At 49.0% G+C, this 23,574-nt stretch overlaps 2 long non-coding RNA genes across 3 annotated transcripts; both read left to right on the forward strand.

Annotated features, from left to right (window-relative positions):
* The first annotated feature begins 3,076 nt into the window (after positions 1 to 3,076).
* On the forward strand, positions 3,077 to 5,200 carry LOC138243183 (uncharacterized). 2 transcript variants are annotated; one of them, XR_011192022.1, is made up of 3 exons: positions 3,077 to 3,221; positions 4,271 to 4,343; positions 5,035 to 5,200. It is a non-coding gene; the product is annotated as an uncharacterized lncRNA (long non-coding RNA). The 2 variants fall into 2 exon arrangements; XR_011192021.1 differs by lacking the exon at positions 5,035 to 5,200 and adding an exon at positions 4,434 to 4,951.
* A 6,232-nt stretch (positions 5,201 to 11,432) lies between these two features.
* Positions 11,433 to 14,107, forward strand: LOC107076121 (uncharacterized). The gene is made up of 2 exons (XR_011191860.1): positions 11,433 to 11,641; positions 13,946 to 14,107. It is a non-coding gene; the product is annotated as an uncharacterized lncRNA (long non-coding RNA).
* The last annotated feature ends 9,467 nt before the right edge of the window (positions 14,108 to 23,574 follow it).

Here is a 23,574-nt window from a genome sequence, read left to right on the forward strand (position 1 = left end):
AGCTCCTCCAGTCAGGACGGGGGGTCGCTTCTGTACACAAAGAGTGGCGGGGGTGGGGAACAACCACCTCCCCAGCCATGATGTTGAGGCCGCTATCCTGACGGGGTGATATCGATTAGAGGTGTAGATCGAGGTAGCGGCCTCCTCTCTATTACATACATTTTCTGCATTGAGAAAAGTCGCCAGAGATGTGACCGCGCAGTTACTTCAAGGGAACAGAATCGCAGATCGCGGGGGCGCTTTGAAGCTTCAATAGCGCATAAATGTGGGAGGTATCTTTAACTCTCAGAAGCCCCGCGCTTCTTCTGATCATTATCCAAGTGAAAATGTGTCGAGTTGTCGCGGACAGTTCTATAAGCACGTAACGTTTCCGGGTCCAACGGATTGCTTTTCGCTGCCCTGAACGTGATGCGGCTTTCGAGAAAACACGCCGTCCGCCTTCTCTCCTGTGTGTGGCCGATCTCCCCTGCTCGCTGGTGTCTTGGAGTGCGGAATTTACGCCGGGGATCGGCACGGCGTCGTAGTCGCCAGCATGGGTGGCCTCGGATTGACGGGGGACCCGGGTTCGAATCTGGACCTGGAGTTTATCTGGTGTTCGTGGGGGGTTTCCTGCACACGGCTCAGAGACGTGCTGGTGGGTTGATCAGCTTCCGGGAAAACTGGCCCTGGTGTGAGTGTGTGTGTGTGTCCTGTGATGGACTGGTGTCCTGTCCAGGGTGTGTGAGTGTGTGTGTGTGTCCTGTGAAGGACTGATGTCCTGTCCAGGGTGTGTTAGTGTGTGTGTCCTGTGATGGACTGGTGTCCTGTCCAGGGTGTGTGTGTTTGTCCTGTGATGGACTAGTGTCCTGTCCAGTATGTGTGTGAGTGTGTGTCCTGTGATGGACTGGTGTCCTGTCCAGGGTGTGTGAGTGTGTGTCCTGTGATGGACTGCCTTGTACCTGTTGCTTGATGGGATAAACTCCAGCGTGATTCTGTGTCTCTAAAAGCTCTGGTGAGCTCAGACACGAGCCCAGCGTGATCCTGTGTGCACATCCGGTGTGTCTAAAAGCTCTGGTGAGCCCAGACACGAGCCCAGCGTGATCCTGTGTGCACATCCGGTGTGTCTTAAAGCTCTGGTGAGCCCAGAGACGAGCCCAGCGTGATTCTGCGAGCACATTCAGTGTCTAAAAGCTCTGGTGAGCCCAGAGACGAGCCAAACGGAGGTTGGCGTGTCAAGACCTGCTCGGATCTGAGCGCAAAACTACTGCTGACATCCTGTGACTCCAGACCACAGGAGCCTTTACGTGTGCTCAGGCTGCACTCCCCCCAAAACCGCAACTAACGGTCAGCGAGCAGAAGCACTTGTAGGCGTTTTGAAGTGTTAGTAGACCATCGATCTGTTAGCAGTAGCTGCGGGTTTTCAACGTGATAAGACGCCATGTCGAGCCCCCTGTTTACGGCTCTGGTGCTGTCGTGGGCTTCCTCCTACGCGACACGCCCACCAGCGCCCGCCCCGCCCACTCCCGTCGGAGTCGCGGCATTGATTGGCCGACGGAGACGACGTAAACACGCCCCCCCCTGCCCTCTGGCCCCTCCCATGTCCGCTCAGGAGTTGTCACAAACTGCTCGGGCGTGCGAGACGGAAGCATACAGAAAGCCAGGAGCCTCTATCTGATTAAATACTGCTTATATCCTTATTGTTCCCGACCCCAATGTGCTCAGACCATCCTGCATCTGCACTGGACCGGACCGGACCGGACCAGAACGGAACGGCACACAAGCGCGGTGCTCACGGACTACAAGACCGGGGCGTGAAAGAACTACATTTCCCGGGAGGCACCGAGCCCACAAAAAGTGGGGACCACGTTTTGTCTCCTTTAAACTTTTTCCAGCCAAAGCGTAGTGTAAATTAAGATTCATACGTCTTTAGTTTAATTCATGGACAGTCTGTTTTGAAATCCGCCTAGTATTTGGTCTTCTGTAGAGAGGGAAATGTCTGTACTGTGATGGGGTGCCACCTTGTGGACAAAGACAGGAAGTACTCCGTAGGTACACTCTTCAGACCGTGTGCTATTATAGATTATTGAGACCATTTCAGTGTTTTAACAATCATATATAATATCACACGTTTATATGTTGACAATTTAATGTTTTGCTCATTTACGTCTTCAGTACAAAAGGGCTGCGTTTCTTTCCAGGGAAAAAGCGAGTACCTCTCCTCCGTGCTCAGATAGATCTCCGATTTATGCACAGGATTTATCTATGACCAGGACTGGACAGCCCTGCTTTAAAGACCCCTGGAGACTCTGCAGACACACACACACTGACCCCTCCAGGACCAGGACTGGACAGCCCTGCTTTAAAGACCCCTGGAGACTCTGCAGACACACACACACACTGACCCCTCCAGGACCAGGACTGGACAGCCCTGCTTTAAAGACCCCTGGAGACTCTGCAGACACACACACACTGACCCCTCCAGGACCAGGACTGGACAGCCCTGCTTTAAAGACCCCTGGAGACTCTGCAGACACACACACACACTGACCCCGCCAGGACCAGGACTGGACAGCCCTGCTTTAAAGACAGATCCCTGCTTCACCAGATATGGACACTGGCTTCATAAATTGTGATTGCATAGCCTAGTCTTTGTGTTATTTTCTGCTTTTTAGTGTGAAACTACATTTTTACCCAAACCTATGAAGCCTATTTCCAAGTTTTTCATAAAAGAATCACAGAAGGGTTAGACAAGACAGTTAAAGGCTTAATCTAATCTATCTACAATATGAGTGTGACACTAATCTGTCACATTCATATCGTATAGATTTAATGAGTTCAAAAGTAAAGGTTCATTAGGTTTGATTTAAACCTGACTGAAATAATCACTGATCACATTGTGTGTGTGTGTGTCCTGTGATGGACTGGTGTCCTGTCCAGTGTGTGAGTGTGTGTGTCCTGTGATGGACTGGTGTCCTGAGAGGAGAGGGGACCCCCGATTGCCTTTTCAATCAAAATTATGACTATTTTCAGGTGCATTCTTTGCAATAAAGTTTCTGGACTCTTAATTGCTTAATTGATGAAGTCTCCTGATTGGCCGGGGTGCGATCTCACCCAGGTGGTGTGAGAGAGGTCTGTGGTCCAGAGCGGAGGGAAACGTCATTTGTCGGATCAGATCACAGGGGAGTGAGAGAGCGGAGGTCCTGTCGTGAACACAGCAGAGCTGTGTGGGCTCGGAAGCAGAGGTACCGCGTGTGGGTGATGTACGGTGTTCAGCGCAAACTTCATACTGACCGCTGTGGGTCAGTTATAACGAGCTCTCGGAGAGCACGCTGCTGTCTGGAGAAGAGCTACAGCTCTGAGCTCAATGCTACGAAAAACCGTGCGGAGTCAAGTTGGAGACCAGCTGAATTTGTGCTTAATACGCAAAGGGCTCAGCATTGTTGTCCTAATCAGCACGGACTACAAGACGCTCTGAATCGCAACATCTCAATTAATTTAAACCGTAAATGAATATGTTGGTCACGTTAATATAGAACTATTACTTTGTGTCGTGTTTATGTATAACGGGATGTTCCTGTTTTAAATTTAAATTTAAGAGGGTCATTCCTGCTAAATTATACCAGATGAGTGTACGAGATTACTAACGCGATACTCAAGTGCAATTCGTCACGACACAAACGAGAGCAGCAGTTGCGGGTTTGAATTTGAGCGCGAATCCTATTGAAGCGGGTTTTATTTGCACTGATAAATGACGAAGATTCATACGGAGGTTCTTCATAAGTAAGCGAACGTTTTTTTTTGTTCGGTTGTATGTACAATATATACATTTGTGTCTGCACATTTAGGGGTGACGTGTTGCAGTTTATCGAAGTTTGTTTTTAATTTATGTGAAGTTAGAGACCAGCTGAACTTGTGCTTAATACACAAAGGGCTCAGCATTGTTGTCCTAATTAGACGCTCTGAGTCGGAGCATTTCAATTAATTTAAACCGTAAATGAACATGTAGGGCACGTTAATATAGAATTACTTTGTCGTGTTTATGTATAACGGGAAGTTCTTGTTTTTAAGTTTAAAAAGGGCATTTTTGTATACCAGATGAGCGTACAAGCGCGATACTCAAGGGTAATTAGTCGTTGAACAAACGAGAGCAGCGGTTGCCTGTTTGAATGTGATCTGAACGCGAATCCAATAATAGCGTCTTTTATTTGCGCTGATGAACGATTTCGATGAAGACGGAGGTCTTTCGTATGGAAGTGACCGGTTTTATTTTTCGCTTGTATGTGTCTGCAAGGACCTGAGGGCGTCTGATCAGGGGAGCTACAGAGTGAGGGACCTTCAGGGAAACACTATCGTCAGTGTGGGAGGTGAGCAGGTCTACAGTAGGGTCACTAGAGGGCTCTATATTCTTGACGGAGTGTGTTCTTATATCATCCTCTGTCCTGATTGTCTTTCAGCTCACAGAGACACTGTCACCCTGCAGCCTGAAGCCTCTCTGTCTGTCCCTCTGTTCAATGGAGAGCCGGTGGAGGTTCTGTTTCCACCTGCAGGAGGTGGAAACTGGACCTCAGTGTGTTCTGTCCAGAACAGCACAGCTGTGTCCCCCAGTACAGAGACAGAGTGTCGGTGTGGGATGGCTCTCTGACACTGTACTCCCTCACTCCAGCTGATCAGGGGAGCTACACAGTGAGGGACCTTCAGGGAAACACTATCAGCACCGTGATCTTCACTGTGGGAGGTGAGCAGGTCTACAGTAGGGTCACTAGAGGGGTCTACACTCCTGACAGAGGGGGTTCTTGTATCGCTCTCAGTCCTGATGGTCTTCCAGCTCCACTAGCGCTCTAGAGACGCGTGGTGCAGAGTCACACCGGACCTGTATTTGTACAGGATAGAGACGCGCGGTGCAGAGCAGAGACAGCTACTTCACTGTCAGGTTTAGTGTGGCTGTAGACCTGAGTATCACCAGCTATTTTGAGCCGATGATGTTAAACTTAAAATCTGACCAAGTATGAATACGTCAATAGTTTATCATTGTTTGTCTCCAATTCTCCTCGCAAGCCCACATGATTCCCTGGAAAACACAGACGGACGTTTGGAACAGTTCAGCGGAAGTCTGCAGGTGTTTCTTAATGAAGGACAGTTTTGTACCAAGACAACTGAAAACCTGACGGAGAATTAACGAGGACACCCTTTCTTGGATATTCTCTGGACGTGTGAACCACTAAACCAGACCACTAAATTCAGTCTGCTTCCTGAATAATTCGTTTATTGGCCTGTTTACCATGCTGGGGGTTCACTGGTATGGTAGGTCACTAAATCAGCTTCTTTCCTGAATCTCTTTTTGCATCATCACTGTCCTGGATTATCTCTCTAATGGTTAGTCACTAATCCAGGCAGTCTTTTCCCTGAATATTTTGTGTTGGATATTCAGTTTACTGGATAGTAATTTGTAATGGTTAGTCACAACAGTCTTTGTCCTCAATATTCACTTTTATTCACTGTAGTGGCCAGTTACTAATACTGGTATTTGTTGTAATAGGTAATTACTTACAATTATTCACTTTAACTGATATTCACTGTGACTGGTATTGTGTATTCACTGTAACAGATAAGCAATGTAATGAATATTCTCTGTGACTGATAGTCTCTGTACTGGAGATTCACTGTCATAGATAATTGTCTGTATTGGAAATTCACAGTAATGGTTTACAAGATATTCACTGAAATGGTAAGTCACTACACTCGTTGGTGTCTTTGCTTATTTTATTAAATATTCACTGTACAGAATGTTCACTGTGATGGTTGGACACTAAACCAGTCACTCTACTATGAATAACTATTGGGTCTTCACTACGCTGGGTGTTCAGCAATGGCTGTACAAAAAACATCAGTTTATTTTGTGAATAATTATTGTACTACATAGTTACTGTGCTGGGTATTCACTGGAATGGTGAGTCACTAAACCAGTGGGTCTCTGTGTTCACTGGAATGGTGAGAGGAGTGGGGTACCAGCCAGGTGGGAGCTGGAGGAGTGGGGTACCAGCCAGTTGAAGCCAAGGAACATTCCTGTGTGACAGTGAACACGCTCAACCGAGATCTCTGTGGGATCTTGAAGGAGGAAAAGTCAAGAGGGAGGACAGACACCCCGACATCGGAGCTCTCTCCCGGTCGGACACCAGGAGCCCTGACGCCCACATCCTCCCCCATCGGCTCCATCTCTCCGGTCGTGTCGTCTGGACGTCGGACTCCAGGATCTCAGGGAAGGTTTCCTCCTCCCAGCCCGGCTCAGGCCTGAGGAGTCTGGAAGATCTGGGAGAAGCCAACAGGGAGAAACTCCTCCTGGACCTCGACTCTGGGAGGAGCCCAGTGCCTGGACCCCCAGAAGACTCAGGATGACCAGGAGGAGCCCAGGGGTTTCAGAATAAGGAGGAAGAGGAGCCCAGTGGTGCCACATCAATGAAGAGGAGCCCAGGGGTGTCAGAACCCCCAAACAAGGTGAGGAAGGGATAAGAGAGCCTGTGGACAACACGCCTGTGTCTTTCCAGGACGGGTCACCAGAACAGCAGCTCTGGGCCGGAGCAGTCGGGACTCGGTGGAGCACAGGCTGCCTTCAGGCATGTTTATTCCCAACGGGAGCCAGGTCAGACCCTGTACCACGCAGGAGAGGGCACCCCCAGACCTGCAGTTAGAAGTCCAGAGGGTGTTCTCGACCGGTCAGCACAGGAGGGGACAGGGAACTGTTCATTTGTTTATTACAAAATTGGTTTGTTTTCAAAGCAATTAATACTCGCGTTTAGAGCCATTTGTGTTATTTTGAGAAATGATTACAAAATGTTTGGGGAACTGAAAACTGTAGCGTTTTAAGCAAATACACACATGTAGTCTGCTATGTCTGTTAAGAGCTGTTTAATATTCAAGACCCACCAGTGTGTGTACTTCTTGATAGTGTTAAAGTCTTAATAGGGATGTGCAGATTTGGATATTTCAGGTCAGTTTTATACACAAAATCAATTTTTTGGTTCAGTTTATTTTTTTAACGTGATAAACCGGTGCTTTAACATGAGTTTTCAAACCTCACTAAATGCTCGAAAGAAAGTATTTTGTGTTGTCAAATGACATTTTCAACTCTGGATATAATAATACTGACCCAGAAGAAATACCCAATGGCTTTATAATAGAGAATTATATTTGTTTACAGCATTAAATAGCAAAAGATGCACACAGCGGCTCTAAAAGTAATCAATAAAACAGGTCTCTGACATTATTTCTTTGAAAGATGGTGTTTGTGGTATCTGTGCTGGCATAATGTAAATAGTTCATTATATAAAAACAACCGAGAGATGAAAGCAATAGACTTTATTTTGTGTGGTATTTGTAGAATCTTTCATTGTTAAACAAAAAAGAAAAACATTTCTACAGAGGCAGCTACATGACGCCCTCTCAAAACAACAGATTTTGCTGATACACCTGAACATGAGAGAGTGTAGCTGAGACAGAGGGACTGTTCTCAGTTCTGTTTCTCTGTCTTGAGTCATTTTCACTCCACAGCTTTTCCCTGAAAGCTGAGTCCTGCCAGGTTTGTTTTACAGGCTGATCTTATCAATCAACACCTAGACTGTAGATGTGTGCTGTTTCTTCTTACTTCAGGGAGGAATTTGATCATTTAAAATCCATTAGAGGGTATTTGCTAATAAGATTGCCTCAGTCAGAACCATTGTTTCTTGGACACCAGGTTATGTTTTGCATGAATGTCAGTTATTTTGAGTTTCCCAGAGGTGGCAGCAGGACCCCAAAGAGGACAGGGTGTCCCCAGGGAGGGCGAGACCACCGTCTACTCTGACCTCAGGACAAGTCTTCTGCAGGGGGCAGCAGAGCTCAGACCGACCCAGTGTTCCCTGTAATAGGAGATTACTGGCTGTTCAATGTGCTGCTTATTCTGTGTGATGGACAGACACTGTACTGGGTATTCAGTATAATAATCACTTAACTCTGTTTTCATTATGAGGGACAATGACTGTACTGTGTTCACTGGAATAATCACCATACTGGGTGTTCAGTATCATCACTGTACTGGGTATTCAATATACTAATCACTGAACTGTTTTCAGTGAGGGACAATCGCTGTACTGGGTTTTCGGTATAGTCAATTTACTGGGTATGCTGTATAATCACTGTACTGGGTATTCACTGTAATAATCTCTGCGCTGTGTATCAGTATAATAACTGAACTCCATATTCACTATGACAGTCGCTATACTGGGTGTTCACTAAAAGTTGCTCAACTGGATATTCACTATAATAATCACTGTACTGAGTGTTCACTGTAATCACTGCACTGGGTAGTAATCATCACTGTACTGGGTGTTTGCTGTAATCATCACTGTACTGGGTGTTTGCTGTAATCATCACTGTACTGGGTGTTTGCTGTAATCATCACTGTACTGGGTGTTCGCTGTAATCATCACTGCACGGTGTATTCAGTGTGTTGTCTGTTATTCACTGTACAGATAAATCCCTGTGTTTTGGTAATAGGTGGGCTCCTGAGAAGACTGCCGAACCCAGAAGAGGGAATGTAATTGGAGAGGAGGGTGAGGTGAGCTGATCATTGTCTTGATGAGAGCAGCGGGTGTTGGGGTATCTGCTGGGCGAGACAGAGAGTGGGGGTATCAGGCTACCGAATTATTTGTGGAAAATTTCAAGTCAAGAGAAAGGACAGACACCCCGACATTGGAGCTCTCCCCCGGTCGGACACCAGGAGCCCCGACGCCCACATCCTCTCCCATCGGCTCCATCTCTCCGGTCGTGTCGTCTGGACATCGGACTCCAGGATCTCGGGGAAGGTTCCCTCCTCCCAGCCCGGCTCAGACCTGAGGAGTCTGGAAGATCTGGGAGAAGCCAACAGGGAGAAAATCCTCCTGGACCTCGACTCTGGGAGGAGCCCCAGCGCCTGGACCCCCGGAAGACTCTGGCTGGCCAGGAGGAGCACAGAGGTATCAGAATAAGGAGGAGGAGGAGCCCAGGGGTGCCACAACAATGAAGAGGAGTCCAAGAGTGTCAGAACCCCCAGACAAGGTGAGGAAGGGATAAGAGAGCCTGTAGACAACACGCCTGTGTCTTTCCAGGACGGGTCACCAGAACAGCAGCTCTGGACCGGAACAGTTGGGACTCAGTGGAGCACAGGCTGCCTTCAGGCATGTTTATTCCCAACAGGAGCCAGGTCAGACCCTGTACCACACAGGAGAGGGCACCCCCAGACCTGCAGTTAGAAGTCAAGAGGCTGTTGTCGACTGGTCAGCACAGGAGGGGACAGGGTACCCGATCAGCACTGAAGGACACGAGGCACCAGGCAGGTGAGTGCAGACCAGGTGAGTCTCTCCTTCACTGGCTGTCCCTCGCAGGTGACGCTGGTCTTACATGATCGGGGCTGATCGGACCAATCTGGGATCCACAGACTCCCAGGGGACAGAGCAGGAGTCGTCTCGGGGAGACATCCAGGGTGTCCCGATCTCCTGCCTGCTTGAGCCTGTGAGGATGACCATGATGATGAAGAGCTGCAGGTGACCCCGATTCAGGCTGCTCCCTGGAGACGAGCTCCAGGCGGTGAGCCAGTGGACTCCTCCTATCGGGGCTCAATGGGGTGACCCTCAGGGCTGTGTCCTGACCTCCTGCTGTCTCTCGCCCCCAAGGACCTGGTCAGTGTGCTGTTGACACTCTCGTACCCGAGTCCAACACCAACCTCCAGCCTGAGCACAAGGTCAGGTTAGTCCTGTCACTCCTGTGTCGCACTCAGGGCATGAACACACAACCCTACTAGTGAGAGAGGAGAACCGTTATAAAGTTACTAGCATTGATATTAGAGCCTGGTGAAGTATTGTTATTGTGTTGAATTAACACAATCTTGAGTGACCAGTTACCACTGGGCTGAACACAGATGACGAGGCACAGAGAGACTGCAGAGCCAGACTGCTGCCCTCAGACACACGGACCAGCTGTCACAGCTGTGCAGCCTACAGCAGTGTGTCCTGGGATGGAGGTGGGATGCTCTCTCCTGTCTCTTTCCCCTTTTCCAATAAGTCCAGCAGCTGACACTGGGAAGACATGTACGTATGAAGATTGAACCCTCTCCTGTTTCCTTTTCCCTAATTTTCCAGGATGTCCAGGGGCAGACAGTGGAGAGACAAGTATGGCTGGGATAGAGGTTGGATGTTCTCTCCTATAATCCTTTCCCTCATTTTTCTAGGATGTCCATAAAATTGACAGTGGGAAGACGGGTATGGAGGCGGAGTTGGAATGGAGGTTGATGCTCTCTCCTGTCTTTTTTCCCTAATTTTCCAGAATGTCCAGAGGCTGACACGGGGGAGACAGGTGTGGATAGGAAGATGGAATGGGGATTGATGGTCTCTCCTGTCTCCAGCAGCGTCTCCTGCTCTCTGAGCTCAAACACCAAAATGTCAGGGGTCAGAGGTTAAGATGGACTCCAGTGCAGGGGCAGCCAGTGGGAAGACCAGTGTGGATGGAGGTTGACGCTCTGTCCTGTGTTCATTTCTGTAGTTTTCCAGAATGTCCAGAGGCAGACAGAAGATGGGTTATCCAGTGGCTGATGGTGGGAAGACCAGTATGGATGAGGAGCTGGGATAGAGGTGGGATGCTCTCTCCTGTCTCGCATTTCCCTTTTCCATTTTCCAGGCTGGCCAGAGGCTGCCAGTGGGAAGACTGGTATGGCTGGGAGTTGGGATAGATGTTGGCTACCCTCTCCTGTAACTTTTCCCTTAATTTTCCAGGATGTCCAAAAGAATTGACAGTGGGAAGATGGATTGGAGTTTGGATGCTGTCTAGGATGTCTGGAAAACAGCCAGTGGGAAGACCAGCGTGGATGAGGTGTTGGGATGGAGGTTGACACTCTGTCCCATGTTCATTTCTGTTGTTTTCCAGGATGTCCTGAGGCTGCCAGTGGGAAGATGGTATGGATGAGGAGTTGGAATGGAGCTTGGATGCTCACTCCTGTCTCCTGCCTCAGTCCAGAGGCTGCCAGTGGGAAGATGAGTATGAAAGGTGTCGGGATTGACATTGGACTGTATTTTCCTTAATTTTCCAGGCTGGCCAGAGGCCGATAGTGGGAGGACGGGTATGTATGAAGATTGAACCCTTTCCTTTACTCTTGTTCCCTAACTTTCCAGGATGTTCTGAGGAATACTGTGGGAAGACTGGTATAGATTGGGGGTTGGATGCTATCTACTGTTTCTTTTCCCTAATTTTCCAGGATGTCCAGAAAAGTCAGTGGGAACACCAGTGTGGATGAAGCGTTGGGATGGAGGTTGACGCTCTGTCCTGTGTTCATTTCTGTAGTTTTCCAGGATGTCCTGAGGCTGCTAGTGGGAAGATGGTATGGATGACGAGTTGGGATAGTGGCTAGTTGCTCCCTCCCTGTTTTTTTTTTCTTCCTTTTCCAGGAAAGGGGCAGAGGCTGACATTGTGGAAGACATGTACGTATGAAGATTGAACGGTGTCCTAAATTCTTTTCCCTAATTTTCCAGGATGTTCACAAGCAGACAGTCGAGAGGCAGGTGTAGTGTTGGGATTGATGCTGAACTCTCTCGACTGTGTTTTCCAGGCTGGCCAGGGGCAGATAGTGGGAAGACGGGTATGGCTGGGAGTTGGGATGGAGGTGAGGAGCTCTTTCCTGTCTCTTTCTTCCTCCTTGTCGGTCTCTGTGACGTCTCTCTGCCTGTCTCTTGAGCTGTGTCTTTCTATCAGTCCAGCTGCTTGTGCTCTGTAAAACACTACACTTCTGCAGTATTAAACAGGGCTTCTTGACTGTGGATTGCAGGTTTGATTCCAGAGGGGGACAGTCTTGTACCCCAGAGTGAGATACTTTGCTCAGATACTGTTCTGATCATGGTTATCAGTGGCTGTACTGTAGGGAGTGGAGTGTTGACAATGGTGTACTCAATTCTCAAGAGGATTGTACCTTAATACACTGACACATCTGTGTGTTGAACGTTCACCTGTACTAAGCTTTGTTACTCGATGATGTATATGAGTGTGCTGAAGTCTCTTATCATACTTTAATACCCACACCTGTGTACTGTACTGTATTCCCATCTCCACTGAGCGTTAATACTGGTAATCCTCAAACTTGTGTACAAAACTCTCTCCTGTACTGAGCTTTAATTCCCAATGACAGACCTGTGTGCTGAGCTATCCTGTGGACTGTACTGTAATACTTAAACCAGCGTGCTGAACTTGTACTTAATTTAATTCTCACATTGACACAAGTGCTGAACTATACTGTGCTTTCATACTCAAAAGTGTGTACTGACCGCTCATGTGGACTGTAGTATTATACTTAAACCAGTGCCAAACTCTCACCTTTACTGTGCTTTAATCCTCAAACCTGTGTGCTCAGCTCTCACCTGGACTGCACTGAAATACTTAAACCAGTGTTGTGCTGATCTCTAACTTGTAAGTGAGCTTTAAAATCCAGTCACATGGTTGTATGCTGAAATTTCATCTGTAGTGTACTTTAATACTTGAATCTGTGTGTTACACTCTTACCTTGATTGAATTTTAATACTCCGATACCTGTGTGCTTTACTCTCACTTGCTTTAAATCTCAGATCAGTGTGGTCAGCTCTGGACTAAACTTAAACCAGTTTTTTTCCTGTGCTTTAATACAGAAACCTGTGTGCTCATCTCTCACCTCGAGTGTACTCAACATAACGGGTACTTTTTCCAGTGTTTTTAATGCTGAAACCTGTGCTCTGAACTCGCGTCTCCACTGAACTGTAATGCATGGTAATACTTAAACCTGTAAATGTAACTCTTACTGTGCTTCAATACTTCAATCTGTGTCGTCAGGTCTCACCTGGACTGTACTGAAATACTTAAACCGGGGGGTGAGCTTGTACTGAGCTTTACTATTCAGTGACGTGTATGCTGAGCCTTCATCTGTAGTGTACTTAAATACTCAAATCTGTGCGCTACACTCTTACCTCTACTGAGTTTCAGTACTCAATGACACACCTGTGTGCTTTACTCTCACCTTTGCTGTACTGTAATAGTAAACCCAGTGTGCTGATCCCTAACTTGTAAGTGAGTTTTAATACTCAGTGGCATGCATGCTAAACCTTCACAAGCAGTGTATTTTAATACTCAAATCTGTGTGCTGGACTGTCAGCTGTACTAGTAGAATACTCAGCCCTGTGTGATGAACTGTAACCTGTATTGTGTTGTAATACTCATGTGAATTGGTATTATTTTGCAGGGCTCAGACTTGTTCTGAACTCTCGCCTGTGCTGAGCTTTAATACTTAAACTAGCATGCTGAACTCACGTGGAGCGATCTGTACTATTCAGTGACGTCTATGCTCAACCTTCATCTATAGTGTACTTTAATACTGGAATCGGTGAGGGCTACACTCTTACCTTGATTGAGCTTCAATACTCAATGACACACCTGTGTGCTTTACTCTCACCTTTTTAAAAAAAAAATTAATTCTCAGATCTGTGTTCAGCTCTCACTTGGACTGTACAAAAATACTTAATCTAGTGTGCTGATCTCTTGTTCAAACTGAACTTTAATTCTCAGTGCTACAACCATTTCTTAAACCTTCACTCGCAGTGTATTTTAATACTCTGGTCTCACTGTTGAAATTAACTGTCCTATTGTCAGACTCAGCCCTGTGTCCTGTGCTATTATAATACATATAATACCCAGACCTGTGTAGTGTATGGTGATGTGAACTGTCACTTGTATTGTGGTGTAGTACCCAGACCTGTCTGCTATTCTGTGCTGTGAACTGTCACCTGTATCGTTGTAATATCCAGTCATGTGTACTGTACTAAAATGTAATATGACCCATGTACCAAACTGTCACCTGTACTTCTATTATAATACTGAACTGTCACTTGTCGTAACAGTTGTGTAGAAAGCTCCACAGCTGAACTGTTTCCTTTCTTCTCTTCAGCAGGTGAGAAACCTGGCCTTGTTCCTTTGCTGCCTCCACAAGCAGATGTATCTCCTTCCTTGAACTGTTGTAACACTGTCCTTTTTGAGGAGTGGTGTGTTGAATTGTCACTTGTAATGCTCAGAGCTGTGTACCGTGTTGTAATACAAGGACTGCTGTACTGAAGTGTTTGTTCCTTGTGCAATGTTGTAACACTCAGGCCTCTGTACTGTATTTCTGTGTAACACACGGAGTGTGGATTATTGGAAAATGTCACCGGTACTTGATTGTAAGACTCTGAACTGTGTATTGTGATGTGAACTGTTAATGCTGGTGTGTTGTAATACTCACTTATCTTTAAAACTATCACCTGTGCTTTTGTCATACTTATGGTTGAGTACTGAACTGTCACTTTCACAGTGTTGGAACAGTCCCCCTTGTTATTGTAAGTGAATGTAACCTGGATTTCTAGCTGAACCTATCACCTGTACTTGATTGTAATGTATAGCCTGTTGTAGTGTAGTGCACTGTGCTCTGTTGCCTGTATTGTGTTGTAATACCCTAGCCTCTGTACAGTGTTGCAGTGTAATACTGACTTATACCTATCTCTGTCACCTGTATTCAAGTGTTCTATGCCAATGTATGAACCGGCCCCTGTATGCTGTTTACTGTATTGTAGTGTTACTCAAACTTGTGTCCCACACTGTCACCTGTACTTGATTGTAGTAGTTAAAGGTGTTTAATGTTATATGGTACTGTGGTTTGCTGATGTGGGTTGTAATACCCAACACCTGCCTACTGTATTGTGAACTGTCACCTCTACTCTATTGTAATATAGAGCTGGGGTGGGGTAAATCCAACCTGTTCTATTGTGAATCGGCCAGCTGTCTGTACTAAATGCTTGCTACTATTTCAGTGCTCAGGTGGATACTTGCTAGTATGGTCCTGTAATCAACAACTGGGCCTCCTAGTGTTTTTCTAAGCTTTTGTGTTGACTTGGTCCGGGGCTGAGCTGTGTCTTGTGTTTTACATTATCTCACGGTGTGAGGCTTCACCTGCAGTCTGTTTTTTTTTTGCTCCCCCAGTTGCTGCTTGTTAATAAAGCAACTGTGATCGAGGTGTTCAAAGAGGGGAACATGAGACGGCACAAGGCCACCCCCTGAGAGGGGGGAATGAAGTCAGTGGAGGGGTGTGTGAGAGAGGTGGGAAAGATGCTTTCATGGTTTTCTGATGTGGGTGGTGGAGATAGGCCCTACTTAAAAAAAGTGTTCTCCCTTCTACCCTTAAGTACTTAGGCACAATTTTTTTTTTCAACAGTTCTAGCCCATCTGGTTTTGGGTTTTTTTTTTTACCTGGTCTTTCCCTTCCCCCGGGGAATATGAACATGCACCTCCAGTGCCTTAGTTCTGTTCTGTGGTCATCATGAGGTTAACTTGTTTCAAGGGGGGAAGGCTGATCTCTCCACTGTTCTTTGGGGGTGAGACTGGGGTGGGGGGGGACCCTAGATGTGTTTTTAAGGTTGTAACGCTCCCTGATTCAACTGCTCTACACTGCGCTAAGGTTATTGGAGATGCGTGTGACTCGGGACTGGAGTTGTGCTTCAGGACAGAGCTCTGGGTAGGGTCTGTGTGCCGGTAGAAGGAATGTCCCCTCGGGGCAGTGGAGCCTGTGTGCAGCAGGAGCTGTGTACAAACACACCACCCCTCTGTCTGAAAGGGGAGAGAGCTGACTGGGCTGTGAGTGAAGCCGGTAAGGACCAGTAAGAGTGAATATTAATCTACCTGCTGCCTCTAAGCAGGAGGGATCGAGGTTGAGCAGGAGCTCTTAATTGTTCAAGAGGGAGAGAGCGGATTGCTACTCCACAGCCTCAACCAATCTGCTTTCTCTTCAATATAATGCACCTCCTTGCTCTTGGCTCCCTGGTACAGTCATCCTCTCCAGGCTGGACTCATCTTACACCGAGAGATACAGGTGGGGCAGTGTTGGAGTGTGTGTGTGTGTAAGATGGGGGGGGGGTGTTACTTTCTCACTGGGACTGTCCTGCTGCAGGACTTCATGAACTACGTTTCCCAGCATGCCATGGGGAGAATGGTGGCCAATAGGTTGCCTCCCCTGGGTTAATGAGGCTCAGCTGGTGTATATAAGGAGGGTAGGGGAGCTCAGCTCCAGCAGCAGGGTGGAAGGTGGAGGCAGTGGTCTGTTCAGTGAGTTGGACTTGGGGGTGGGAAGAAAACATTTGGAGCTGCAGAGAAACTGGCAGCGGTTTTAAGAAGGGAAGAGAGGGAGGGAGAAGTGGGGGTGGTTCTCAGTGAACGAGGAGCTGTCCTGGGGCCTGGGTTCAGATTTTATTCATCTCTTCCTTCATCAGTTCTCACCCTGGGAGCAGGATCTGTGTTCCTGGTGCTTGAAGGCCGCAGGGGGGGGGGGGCTCTTGGGTGCAGGCAGGGCCTGTGTTTCTCTTTTCTCTCAGAGGAGGCTCAGCAGGAGCCCCTATGAACATCTAGAAGCAGACGGGGCAGGGGCCCTTATTTCTTCCTGGGCTTGTTTCTCAGGGACCTGGTGTGGACATGTGCTGGTGACCCCCCAGTCATTTGACACCCACCCAACTGTGGTCAGACCCTCAGCAACAGGGATCAGGAGTTCCAGCAGGGCAGCTCTGGGCACAAACACTCACAGCCACAAGGGAAGGGATCGCAGTGCTCTTTATTCACAGAGAGGGACACAGCAGGCCAGAAACCACAAGACAGACCCTCGCTCTTACCTGGAGCCACCACCAGCTTCAAACCAGGCCTGTGGCAAGAAAGCCAGCACTCCCAGTTCCCAGGCTCGGCAGTCCAACACAGCAGCAGCAGCACAGCTCTGAAGCTCCTCTCTCCTGCTCCGCTCAGCACAACCACTCTCTTCCCCAGCCAAGGCCGGACTGAAGGGCTCCGCTGCCTGCTTTTTAAATGTCTCCCGACCAATGGGCTTCCACCAATGAGCCAGGTAATTGTGCTTTGGCACGGCCTTCTGGGAAATGGAGTCGACATCCTGCTGCCCCTCACAGCGTCCAGAGCGAGTGGCACAGGAGCTGTTCCTGAAGTAGCTGAGCCCGTCGGCGAGGGAAATAAATCCAATTCAAATAAAAAAGAGCAAGTAGTCTTCTCGGCTGAATAAAAGAATAATTGTTAACGTTTGTGAGAAATGTAAAACACTTGTCCTGTGGAGGATTTGAACCTGCAGGCTGGAGGGGAGCAGGCGAGAGCTCTTCCACAGAGCCACCGTGTCTCTCAGCAGGCTGGGGCTCCTGTGGGCTCTTGCTCTTCCCGGCTCAGGGTTCCAGACTGAGCAGTAAAAGGCAGAGCGATGGTGTCTCCTCTCAGGGCAGGAGCAGGTGGAGGAGTGGAGATGGTGCTGCGCTCGTGACTGGGAGGTTGTGAGTTCGAATCCCAGGTGAGACCTGAGGTTGGTAAGAAAAGTATGTGAGCTCGGTGTCTCTATTTATCAACGTGTCTCTGTTTTCAAGAATTAAATTGAATAAAACAAGCAGTTTCTCCCTGGATTTGAACCCACAACCTCTCTGGTATAGAGGCAGAGCTCTTCCACAGAGCCACCATGTCTCTGTTGGTCTGGGGCTCCTGTGGGCTCTTGGTCTTCTTCCCAGTTCAGGGCTGAAACGGAGGGATAAGAGCCGGACCGAATCCCTCTCCCCTTGGGCCTGGAGCAGGTGGAGGAGTGGAGACGGTGCTGCACTCATGACCAGGAGGTTGTGGGTTCAAGTCCTGGCTGATCCCTGGTAAGTAAACCAAGGTGAGTATGTGGGCAGGATGATGGGGAGGGGCTATTACTGGGGGGTAGTGGGGGGGTGGAGGAGGCAGAGCAGGGCTAGGGGGAGGGGCAGGTAGTGGGGGTGGGCTAGGAAGGGTAGAGCAGAGCAGGGCAGGGGCTGGGTTAGCCAGGGGTAGAGGGGGAGGAGTGGGTTACACAGAGGTGCAGTGCTAGGCTAGAGAGGAGTAGAGTAGAGCAGGGCCAAGGCTAGACAGGGGAAGTGGCAGGTTGGGTAGAGGGGTAGAGGTGGGTTAGGCAGGGTGAAGGCTAGACAAGAGGAGGTGTAGGGCAGGGCTAGACAGGGGCAGTGTAGGGGCAGGGCCAGGGGTGGGTGGAGAGAGGAGAGTAGGAGAGGTGATGGAGGAGGAGTGGCAGGTGACCTGGGCCTGGGGGGGGGAGATGGGAGGAGAGGTGAGTGGAAGAGGAGTGGCAGGTGGCCTGGGCCTGGGGGGCAGGAGGAGGAGTTGGGAGGGGGGCCCAGGCCAAGGTGGGGTTGAGGCAGGTGAGGTGGTGTAGGGGCAGGGCTAGGGGTGGGTGGAGAGAGGTGATGGAGGAGGAGTGGCAGGTGACCTGGGCCTGGGGGGGGGAGATGGGAGGAGAGGTGAGTGGAAGAGGAGTGGCAGGTGGCCTGGGCCTGGGGGGCAGGAGGAGGAGTTGGGAGGAGAGGCCCAGGCCAAGGTGGGGGTGAGGCAGGTGAGGTGGTGTAGGGGCAGGGCTGGGTGTGGGGGGGAGAGAGGAGAGTAGGAGAGGTGGTGGTGGAGGAGGAGTGGCAGGGGACCTGGGGGGGAGATGGGAGGAGAGGTGATGGAAGAGGAGTGGTGGGTAGGGTAGACAGGGTGAGGCAGGCAAGGGGGGAGGGCCTGGGGAGGGGTAGATGTTTTTTTTCCTTTCTCTTGTCTCTTCTGCTTGTCCCCAGGAGATAGAGGTGAGAGATTCAGCAAAAAACATGTTTCCTTCCACCAAACCCTCGCCCCTCGCCCACCTCACCCTGTCTACCCTACCCGCCACTCCTCTTCCATCACCTCTCCTCCCATCTCCCCCCCAGGTCCCCTGCCACTCCTCCTCCACCACCACCACCACCTCTCCTACTCTCCTCTCTCCCCCCACACCCAGCCCTGCCCCTACACCACCTCACCTGCCTCAACCCCACCTTGGCCTGGGCCCCCCTCCCAACTCCTCCTCCTGCCCCCCAGGCCCAGGCCACCTGCCACTCCTCTTCCACTCACCTCTCCTCCCATCTCCCCCCCCAGGCCCAGGTCACCTGCCACTCCTCCTCCATCACCTCTCCTACTCTCCTCTCTCCACCCACCCCTGGCCCTGCCCCTACACTGCCCCTGTCTAGCCCTGCCCTACACCTCCTCTTGTCTAGCCTTCACCCTGCCTAACCCACCTCTACCCCTCTACCCAACCTGCCACTTCCCCTGTCTAGCCTTGGCCCTGCTCTACTCTACTCCTCTCTAGCCTAGCACTGCACCTCTGTGTAACCCACTCCTCCCCCTCTACCCCTGGCTAACCCAGCCCCTGCCCTGCTCTGCTCTACCCTTCCTAGCCCACCCCCACTACCTGCCCCTCCCCCTAGCCCTGCTCTGCCTCCTCCACCCCCCCACTACCCCCCAGTAATAGCCCCCAGTAATAGCCCCTCCCCATCATCCTGCCCACATACTCACCTTGGTTTACTTACCAGGGATCAGCCAGGACTTGAACCCACAACCTCCTGGTCATGAGTGCAGCACCATCTCCACTCCTCCACCTGCTCCAGGCCCAAGGGGAGAGGGATTCGGTCCGGCTCTTATCCCTCCGTTTCAGCCCTGACCTGGGAAGAAGACCAAGAGCCCACAGGAGCCCCAGCCCTACAAAGGCACACTGTGGCTCAGGGGAAGATCTCTGGACTTCTGCCTGGAGATTGTGGGTTCAAATCCTGGACGGATCAGGAACTTTTGTTAATTTAATTCTTGTGGGCCGTAACACACTGATAAATAAAGACACGAGGGCTGTGGGCTTTTACTTCTCACCCTGTCGCTGTTGGGGAGGATCACACTGCAAACCCACCTCAGCTCTTAGCCAGGACTTGAACCCACAACCTCCTGGTCATGAGCTCAGCACCATCTCCACTCCTCCACTGGCTCCTGGCCTGAAGGAGAGCTCATTCAGTCTGTCTTTTATCCCTCAGTTTCGAACCCTGAGCTGGGAAGACCAAGAGCACACAGGAGCACTGGACTTACAGAGACACTGTGGCTCAGTGGAAGAGCTCTGGGCTTTTAATGCTGGGGCTGTGGGATCAAAGCTGTTTATTTTCATTTATTTTTCTGCATATTTTAACATTTATGCTTTTACTCATCCTGGAAAACTTATCACAGTTTTTCTAGTTGAATTAGATTTATTTTTATTGATTTCAGAAACAACTGAGCCCCAACACAGAGTAAGAGCGCAGCAGGTTCAGGCAAGACCGTGGCGCCTGTCTGACCTTCATCCCCAACGAGGCCAATCGGAACAACCTGCTGCCTATAATTAGCTGCCTAATTGGTGGAAGACGATTGGTGGGGAGACAGTTAAAAGGTAGGAGGGGAGGCCTTCAGGCTGGTGCTTCCTGGGGACAGAGGTCAGTTGTGCTGAGCAGAGCTGAGCTGCGTCAGGGGGTCTGACTGCTGAGCCTGGGAGCTGCGAGTCTGGTTGTCTTCACAAAGACCTGCTTTGAAGACAACTGCAAGTCTACCTAGAGTTCAGAGAAGAACTGCGGTTTGTCTTCTGGTTTCCGGACTGCTTTATCCCAAACTGTGAATAAAGAGCACCGTTTCCTTACCTCGTGGCTGTGAGAGTGTTTGTTCTGAGAACTGTCCACCTGTGTCTCATCTGGAGGAGGTGGAGGATTGAGGCTGTCAACTGGACACTGGGACAGGACCAGTCTCTTCTCTCCTCTGAGCTGAAAAGCAACTGGGTTTAGCTTCAGGTCAGCCTGGGCCGCTGCTGGCCTGGTAAGGAAAAGTTGATCCTCATGAGGGGAGACTCTGTGAGGTGCCACAGGGTCACCAGCAAACTTCCACTCCAGATCAATGAAGAACAGGAGAAATATGTAGTGGAGTAGATACAAAATATCCAAGGTCTTATTTGAAAGATGTCCCAAGCTAAGCAAACCAGTCCTGCTGAGCTCTGTGAAAGTGAGAGATTAAACTCTTGCCCTGAAAGTAGGAGAGCAGGGGGTTGTGCTGTGAACTGGTCTTTCGTCTCCAGCAGCTCCTTTCTCCACTCACTGCAGCAATGCTGGGAGACTCCACTTCCTGCTTTTTAAATGTCACCTGACCAATCATGTTTCTCCAGCTGGTCAGCTGACCAAAAACTACACTGCACTCTGGGTAAGGCAGCTGTGACAAGGACTATCCTCCAGCCCAGCTATGAGCTGGAGTGTAAGAAAGAAGCAAAATATTGACAGCAGCTGGGGAGAGTGACTTAAGAATGAAAGTTAGGTTCTTGGAACACCTTCCAGTTTTATTAAAAATAACCCAGCTTGTTGATAAATATAAATATTCCTTTCTCAGACCCTCTTGCAGCTTTGCTGCACTTAAAACATTTCCTTCCCCCCGACAAACCCACACAATGTATTAACTTGTACCTCCAGGCTCCCGTCCTCTGCAGGAACTCAGACTGGCTGCAGGTGTGGATTGACAGCACCCACCCCTTATCAACCCAGGGGAGGCAGCCTCTTGGCCACCATTGTCCTCATGGGCTGCTGGGAAATGTAGTTTGTAAAGTCCCGCAGCAGGATAGTCCCAGCGGGAGAGTAACAGAGAGGGGAGACTGTACCTCTCCCTTGGCCCATCTTACACTAACACTGTCCCACCTGTATTGCTCAAGACAAGTCTAGTCTGGAGCAGATGACTGCACCAGGGAACGAAGAGCAAGGTGGGGTATTATATTGCAAAGAAAGCAGACTGGTGGTCTCTGTGGAATAGTAACCTGCTCTCCCTCTTGTACAGGTAAGAGCTCCTGCTCAACCTCAATCACTCGTGCCCAGAGGCAGCAGGGGGATTAATATTCACTCACAGCTCCATCAGCTCTCACTTTTCCGTCGGAGGGGTGGTGTGCTTGCACACGGGCTACATTTCCACCAGGAGACACATTCCTTCTACCGGCAAACAGACACCCCACAGTGCTCTGTCCTGGGGCACAACTCTAGCCGAGAGGCACACGCATCTACAATCACCTTGTCACAGCTCAGAGCAGTTAAATCAGGGAGCGTTACAACCTTAAAAACACATCTAGGGACCCCCCCCTCCCCTGTCTCGACACCGAAGAACCCCCAAGAGATTGGACTTCACCATTGGACCAAGTTAATCTCATGATGACCACAGGACAGAACTAGGACCCTGGAGATGTTCACATTCCCAGTGGGAAGGGAAATCCCAGAAAAAAAAACAACCAAAACCAGAGGGGCTAGAACTGGAAAAGAAAGGCAGTTATGCCTAAAGACAACCCTTCCAGAAAAAAAGTCCCCCCCCCGCCTATCTACAAGAACCAAACCCCACAGTCACATGAACATGTTTTTCCCCTCCTCTCTCTAAAACACACCACTCACCTGACTTCATTCTCCATATCCCACCTCTCAGGGGCGGCCCTGTGCAGTCTCATTCTCTCCCCCCTTGAACACCTCTAGCACACTTGCTTTATTAATTAAGAGGAGGGGGGAGATTGAGTAAAAGAGAGGAAAGTGTAGTAGGCCAGTTTGTCCAAAGGGCAGGGTTGACAATTACAATAGGGGGCAGTTTAACACCGCAGACTGCCCCATTAAACAACAGAACAGGTCAGACCTACAAGTACAGAACTGAGTGTTACAATATCATAGTGACAGTTGAGGACACGTCTACGTATCCCAACAGAATCCAGGTGACATTTCACACTCCTGTACACAGCTGAGAGTATTACAGCACTACTACTGAGCACAGTACATTACACCTGTTTGACTATTACACTCATGTACAATTAACACTATGGGACAGAACTCTATTTACACTGCAGCCCAGGACCCTAGACTGTATTACACCCACATAACAATAGAATTTTACATGACACTACATGAATCTGAATATTACAGTAAAGGTAATCTTTTTAGACAAAAACTGAGTATACTACTCCGACCCAGGCTTGTTTTACAACTATTAGTAACAGAGCACAGTAAAGTGCAGTACACAGGCTTGAGTATTACAAGCAAGTACAGGTGGTATTTTCTAATTGTCCGCAAACCATCTGTTCTACAGGAATACAACACAACTGCAACAAAGTGCCAGGTCAGTACAGCAGACTATTACAACACAGTACAATACACAACTCTCAATGTTACAACACACTAGAGAAGCTAGAAGACAGTACACAGGGCTGAATATTACAATCAAGTACAGGTGACGTTTTGGGACAGAAATGCATGTGTTACACTGAAATACAGTACAGAGGATGATGGTTACAACAGTGTACAAGGGACAGTTCAGAACAGCAATCCAGTAATTATAACACAGTATGGTACACAGCTCTCAGTATTACAACACGATACTGGTAACAGTTCAGAACAGTCCACAGCTCTTAGTAATACAACAACCCAGGTAACAGTTCAAAACACAGTAGCTAAGTGAATATTACAATAGAGTACAGGTGTCAAAGTAGGACAAGGCTGAGTCTTACACTGAAATACAGTACAGAGGGCTGAGTATTACAACATTATACAAGTGACAGTTTAGTACAACACTACATGTACTACAACACAGTACAGTACAGAGGGCTGAGTATTACAACACTCCAGGTGACAGTTCACATAACGGTACAGTACACAGGTCTGAGTATTACACCCTAGAGTACAGGGG

Source organism: Lepisosteus oculatus, chromosome 14 (genome assembly GCF_040954835.1).
Source record: "Lepisosteus oculatus isolate fLepOcu1 chromosome 14, fLepOcu1.hap2, whole genome shotgun sequence".
NCBI classification, from domain to species: Eukaryota; Metazoa; Chordata; class Actinopteri; order Semionotiformes; family Lepisosteidae; genus Lepisosteus; species Lepisosteus oculatus.